The following is a 7,789-nucleotide window of genomic DNA, read 5'->3' as shown; positions in this document are numbered from 1 at the left end:
CGACGCCACCATCTTCACAAATCAATGATCTTCAATCCTTAGTGAAGATATCTATATTAGCCTCACAAGTCGATGTAATTCTTTCAATCCCCACCAACAAGTGGCTAAATCAACACAGAGTAGTTCAGTAAGAGTCTATATGACTCAATTATTGTACTTCATGTAAATATTCTGCTACATAAGATCACTTAAATATGCATAAAAACATAAAAAGCACATGGACAGAAGAAGACAGGATCAGGTCCTACTCAACAACATTTGACAACAAAGAATCCTACCACACAAGGGACATCATCACAAGCTAATTACTTCAAATGATGAACGTTGCTTCAATGAATCAAATGAGGAGCTGAGAATCACCATCTCATTCTGATGATTAAGTCTACGTTCCTCCAGATCCTTCTCTCTCTTCTCTCCTATCATTAACATCTCTTAGTGTCCCCACTAACCAAAAACACATATAATCTTGCCGATGATTGCCAAAAACAAATTGAGTCCCAAAAAAAAAAGGAGGGCTCACACAAATGTAAAAATGCAATCATTCGCAAATACCCCACCCCGTTAGGAATTCCCCATACACCCCTAACCTCTTCATTCATTAACTAGCTTTTCTTATTTCTTCTTTCACAAATAATACATGCCACATCATCACCAATTTGGGTACTTCTTGAATATTCAAAATTGCTTATCATGCTATATATCATTGGAAAGGTCTGGAAGTGTAGATTCCAAATGTCCAAACTCCACTCACTTTTGAGTTGATTTGCAAAAATTTCACCATGAGCCCCTTTTTCTAGAGAGAGGAGGTGTGGAAATCCTTAAGGAGCAAAAATGAGAGTCCATATTTTGCCTAATGGTTTTTGTATTGAGATACTAGCCACCCAAGGCCTTAGTTAGTAAGTTTTGGGCGCCCAAGTGTGAATAAGGGCCTTAGTTAGTAAGTTTTGGGCGCCCAAGTGTGAATAAGGGCCAGCTGTATATAAGACAATTCTCATAATGAAATGACACAATCGCCCTTTGTGCTATGAGAACTCTTATGCTTTATGCTTTATCGAGAGGAGAGAGAGAGAGAGTGTGTGTGTGTGTGTGTGTGTGTGCTCTAGTACATGTGCCTCTTTCATGCATGCATGTGTGTGAGAGAAAGAGAGGTTGATTGCCTTGCATTCGTGGTGTGAGCGAATTCGTGGTGGTGACAACGTGGAGGTGGTGTTCGGAGGAGTGGAGCTACCAAAGTGAGCTTGGGAAGCCTCAAGGGACACGAGCTCGAAGCATTGGTAAGCACCCAACAATTGTTGTGTTTATTGCTCTCTTGTTTGCGGTTGTGTGGAGTTCCTTATTGGAAGGTGCCGTAGCCCATATCAGTAATGCTTATCTCAATCTTGGTGGTGGAGTGCATAAACATACCCAGTAGCATAACCCTTGCTCCTAACGCTTGTCTTCTAAGAAACGCTATAAGAGATATACCCATCACTGACATTTTCTATATTTTTAAGGAGATAGATTCTTTCAGGCATGGGATCTTATGGGCCTCACTTATATATGTGTCAATAATATGATCAGTAATATTTATCGGTAAGTCTGTCACAATATATACGTCGAAACCTATGTCAAAATATGCATCAAAATGTGCATCAGTATACGTGGTGGTATCTGCATCAAAATGAATGTCAGTAAATACATCGGTATTTGAAAATAAATTTACTTATATTTTATAAAAATACTAACAAATACATTTTTAAGAGAATATAAAAGAAAATTTATGACTAATCATGTACAAGGTCCATGGCTCCAAATAGTTCAATTTCTAATGCAATCTCTAAATCATCTATATCTTCAAACATGGGATTGCAAGGGAATTCATTGCCATCCATAGAAGGATCTGAGGATGTACTAACAGTAAGCTCACTAGATGATGATGATCCCTCCTCACGTTTTATCAATTGATTCTTAATGACATCATCATCCATGGACCTATTTGGAGCCATGGACCTTGTACATGATTCTTCATAATGTACAACGTCCATGGCTCCAAACAGGTCAATTTCTAATGTAATCTCTAAATCTTCTATATCTTCAATCCGAGATTAAAAGGGAATTCATTACCATCCATAGAATGATATGAGGATGTACTATCAAATATCACTGACTGTTGCCTTTGGAACATTATAGACCACTTTGAACCACCATTGAACATCAAAAGTGAATATGCCAAATTACTTAAAATTTACATTTATGATATCTTATATGATATGCCACAATAATCAAGATTGGAAGTGAGAATATTTTTATCATTGGCACTTGCTCGACTCTCTTGGAGAAAGTTAGCCAATACTCTAGAATCAAAGTTTGTTCTTTTCTTATCTATACACTCCATCCAAAAGTGACGATCATGGGACCATAATACTCCAAATTTATGATACTACAATAGACATTAAAGCAAACAATATCAATAATATGAGAACTATGGTTAAATAAGGTTATGTATGTGCTTCAACTTTCTTACATGCTAATCACACATTCTAGTAATATCCTCTTACAAACTCCGTCTCTTGCTCTCACTAATCCGTTCCGGTTATCCCTTGCTTGTGAAAGAGCATTCTCTAGTCATCTAAGTGACATATCTATGGAGAGAAGTGCAAGCTTAGGCGGGTATGAAAGATATCTATGTCTTCTAGCATTTATTCTTTCCAGATGTGCCTCTTTATACCTATCAATCTACTTTTACATTTTTGGATGATTTAATAAACAAAAAGCATTGATTTTGCCCCAACGATATGGTGATGAGCTTTGTTATGCCAAAGTTGAGGATGACGCCAATCTATTTGACTAAGAAACTTTGTGATATTATATACCATTGATTCTTGAACTAGCCAACATTCAATAGTGAGTTAAGACAATTCACAGTGATGATTAAGGAAGTTTGAAAAGGGCTGATAGGAGCATTAATGTAGTAGTCATCTATGTAGATGCCTTGATTGTCGCAAGGGATAGTGATGTTGACATTCATGAGGTGAAGATGCTCCTTAAGATGAAGTTTGAAATGAAATAATTGGGTGAGTTATGATACTTCTTGGGTATAGAAGTAATTAGATCATATGATTGGATTTGGATTCTGTAGAGTTAGTAAATGTTGTCCAAGCATGAAAGTTGTAAGCCAATCTCAGTGCCATTTAAGCAGAACTCAAAATTGACTGCATATACATGTGATATTTGGCTATAGATATTGTAGAGATTTTGATCTACATGACTATCACCAAGCAAGATTTGAGCTATGCTATTGGATTAGTGAGTCAATTTATATAGGCCTTGAGGAAACCATATTTTGATGTAGCTAGGAGGATAATCAGCTACCTAAAGTCCACAATACACTATGGACTTTTCTATGAGGTTGGAGTACATGTGCACCTAGGTACATGGATATATAGATGTAGATTGGGTTTGTAGTTTCTCAGACAAGAGATCTACTAGTAGCTTTATATTTTCTTTTGTGATTGATGCTATTAGTTGGAGCACCAAGAAGAAACTAATGGTGGCTTAGTCGAGTGCAGAAGCTGAGTATAGGGGTGATGCTAAGGCAACATTATGTGAGGTAGCTTAATTGTAGAAGCTACTTACAAATATGTGAGGTAGCTTAATTGTAGAAGCTACTTACAAATATGGGTGAGCCCATGAATAGTGTTGTTGTCATTTATTGTGACAATATGAGCAACATACTATACGAAATAGTAACCCAGGGTATCATGGTAGGACAATGTAGCAAGGTTGTTTCTCTGCACAATGGTGGGATCTTCTCAAGATAGTATGTATGGAGTCCTCACACTACTCATGATGGATGCAAAAGACAGAGTGGAATGAGGCACAAACACAAGGCAAGAGATAACAAAATGAATACAACACAAGAAGAGAGGAGCCGACAATAGAGGAATAAGAAGAGAGGAGCCTACAACAGAGGAACAAGACACTTGCACTACTCTAGAAACAATGATACAAGTCTACCACTATTCTGCGCACACTCACAGACGTCACAATGGAGAGGATGACGTATAGCTCAGGATGGAGACAAGTGACTTCTCAAGACCATCCAAGTGACTGCTGCAAACATAGACTACAAGAGTATGACAAGAGATGTCCAGCTCATGCGGATCAGTTGTTGACACTCGCTCTCTCGGGATGAGTCGAGGGACCATATGTGCCCGAGGTTACAAAGCTAGTGGCTTCCCCTATCTTTTGAAGTTGCCCTAGGCACGGTCATATCTGTGGAAGAATCTCCTATACTTAAAAGATGCCATTGAAGTGACAAGAGTGACAATGTAGTGGTGACCTTGGTCATTGGAGTGTGAGTGTGGCGCCTTCAATGTACATGATGCTTACATGCTACTTCCGGCTGGTTCCTTTAGTTGACCACTATGGGCACCCTTGGTGGCTACAGACAAAGCGTGATATCATTTTAGAAAGTGATGTGGGTTTGGTATATGTCAACATCATAGAGCATCATAGGCTCACATTTTCACAAAGGCACTGGGTATAGATAAGCTTTACATGTTCAAGAGCTTACCTGGAATGTAGGGAGTGTTGGGATGAGCTCAAATAGTACGGATATGGATAATAGGCTAGAATGACAACTCCACATTTATGCCACTGATTATGGGTGATATGACACCATTATTTTATAAGTTGTGAGATATCCACTTTGGTTCACTAGAGTTATGACATAGCTATAGTACCAGCTTGTGTAGTCGGGTTGACACTATGGAAGAACCTTGTATATTCTTGTAGAAGAGTATTTTTCCTCATAGTATGTACTCTTATCTTTATGTTATGTTATAGAGAAGAGAAGAGAATCTTAAGAAAATTCATCCATCTCTCTTGTGTGCTTGTCTACTCTTATGTGTGTGTGTATTTATAGCTTGCAAGGAGCTTCATCTCACCCTTATTAAAGAAGCAATGTGTGAGGATACATGAGTAGAGAAAGTGGGAGACCATGCACATTAGAAAGGAAGAATAAATACAAAGAGTTCTAACTCAAAGGTTGATTTGTATGGTTACTTGTAAAAGGTGAAGTCAATGGTAAAAAATGTACCACATGCAAAGTACAAGAAGGCACAATGTGCATTTATTGACACATGAATGGCACAAGGGTACACATAGCTTATGCTTTGGGAGCTTCATGGAGGCTTCATGGAGGCTATAAAAGGATGTACTTGGATCAACTCTAATGGAAGGTAATAATGATGTTTGTTTATCTCATTGAGTCTTTTGCTTGAGTTGATCCATTCTTAATTATATTATTTATCAAGCCTTCTTGTTCTCTTAATCACTTGACTATGGGCCTAGATCCATGTTTTCCAACAACCCTCTCCTATGCATTCTTCTCAGGGGTGGTATGGGCATCTCGAGAATCCTCAAAAATTCCCTTTGGGGGGCACGAGGAGAGTTAGCAATCAGAGGCATGTCTAGTAGAGCTAGCAAGCTATCCTATTGTGCATGCACAAGTAGGGGCTGGTTCTTACAACAATGAGTCATGTAATGGTTCTTCCTAGCTTTATTATAATGTGCATAGAAAAACTTCCTTGTTTTGGTATCAAATGTGGGCATTCGGCATTGGTGTGATTAGTTGGTTCACTACACGTATCACATTTGGTCAACCATTTCTAAATAGCACATCTGGTCATTTGGCTCACTATTCATATCACATCTAGTCAAACATTTCTAAATGTGCTATTATGTTAGTTGTCCCATTAAATCTAGACATAAGCTTAGCAATCTAGAAGGTTTGACCTTGTTTGGTTTTCCACTGCAAATGGCCTCTTAGTTTGTGTTGTGCTAGCATAAAAATCCAAGTGCACTTGTAGCTCATGTTTTCCTAGTGTTGTCCACCCTGAAGTTGACATTCATATATACTTGTGTTGAAGAGCACGGAGGTGTGAAGTCCAATGCTCCTCCATTTCCTCAATGTCTCAAACCCAAATAATCCAAGTTCCTAGGTTTATGCTAGAAAGTTTTGGGGCTAGGGCATACAAGCTGGCTAAAAGCCAAAAGCTCCTATTGTTGTAGCTACAAAAAAAGTAGCTTGGTTAATTGTGGCTCCAAGAAGGAAGGGTTCACCCCTCCAGGGTTTTTACTCCCGGTCCCTGGTCCTGATGTGTTGGGGTCTAATCCTTGAGGTGGGTGCTCTTGTGGCTCCTCTTTAAGCCATCTCGTTTATTCCTAATGAGTAGAGTGTCACTGACTAGTAAGGGTTGGTAGGTTTATAGGGGACTTTGAGTCTTGCAAGTGTGTAGGGGATTCTAATATGCGGGCCTCCAAAGGCTTGTTGTCCATGCAAGGTTGTCACCAATCTCGTAAGCTATTTTTGGGCTAGTGTCCTTGCTATTGCTCATACTATCATTTGCTAGGGCCATATGATGGCTCCTAAAATTCTACCCTGATAGGTTTTGCTGCATTGACTCATGGTGCTCTAGACTCAACATCATTGGAAGCGCTTTCCAAGGGTGGACTATGTCCTACTCCCTAGATGGTGCTCACCATCTAGACTCAACATCATTCGAAGTGCTTTCCTCTAGGGGTGGACTATGTCCTACTACTACTCTTCTGGACCGTGTGTCATGGAAGGAGTTTTGGTTGGAGGCCAATCTCATTCAAGTTTGGTTTCTCACGGATGATTACTAGAATTTGGGCACTACCCAAATAAGTGAAAATTTTGGTCTCCACTACACTTGGAAACGTGCATTCATAGGATGTAGGAAAATGTGTGGGCAATTAGGGATGTGGGTAAGTACGTTCAAAAATTATGGTACAGGTGTTTGTGTGTGAGAGGGTACCTACATGAACTTAGGAATGCGAATGTGCATCCTTGGTTGCGCTTTCTTATGTAAACATATGCTCGCATGGAAGAACGTGTGTAGTAAACCAAGGTGTCCAATGAGCTCACTAATAGTAGAAGCGATGATGCTAACTAGGATTATCTCTAGGATCAACTGTGTATGATGTTGGGGATGAAGAAGGAAGCACAATTATCATAGTACATTTGGGGAGGCTTCTTATTATAGTATTTGGGGAGGTTTCTTGCTAATCTTTGATTTGATTTCATCAACCCAATATGTTTCATCAACCAATACATTTCCTTGTCAATGAATGGAGCATAATCATGAATGTCTTTGAACTTATGCCATACTTTGTTCCATCAATTTAGACAACTAGTACCTGTTCTCATTGCATACTTGTGTAGATGCACATACATCAGAAACATATTGCCACCTCCTTGTCTTAGTTCTCAGCTCCTCTAGAAGTTTGCCAGCCTCAATCTTGTCCTCCAAATCTCTCTTAGCATCAATAAGTGTCAATGTGTCATGTGCATCCCAATCATCTCTTTGAACAAGCTTACAAAATTTTAAGCTGTCTGTAAACATCAACATTCCCTTGAGCTCCACCAATTACTTAAATACTCATTGTAGGCATCCACTATTGAGTAGCTTTTTAACTTGGAGCTTCTTCAAGAGTCACATGCTTCCTACTTGTTGCATTGGTTTGAGATGTGGGAGGCCGCTTGCTCTGTGATATCTTTATAGATGTACTAGTTGTAAGTGGCCTATTTGTGAGACAAGAGAGAGGTACATGATTTGGAGATAAAGCCGGGAAAACTTGAGTTGGAGAGGAAGACAGGAGGAGAAAATGCAAAAAATGAAAGTGGAGAATAAAGGTGGGCCGCCTTTTTTTTTTAACTTGGATTTTTGCCTTTACAATCAATTGCCGCCAGTGTTTCCATGAATTCCAAATTTGAAAAGCTAAC

Source organism: Cibotium barometz, chromosome 50, assembly GCF_041138505.1.
Source record: "Cibotium barometz isolate CiBa-2024 chromosome 50, ASM4113850v1, whole genome shotgun sequence".
NCBI lineage: Eukaryota > Viridiplantae > Streptophyta > Polypodiopsida > Cyatheales > Cibotiaceae > Cibotium > Cibotium barometz.
Note: the sequence above shows the minus strand (reverse complement) of the source record.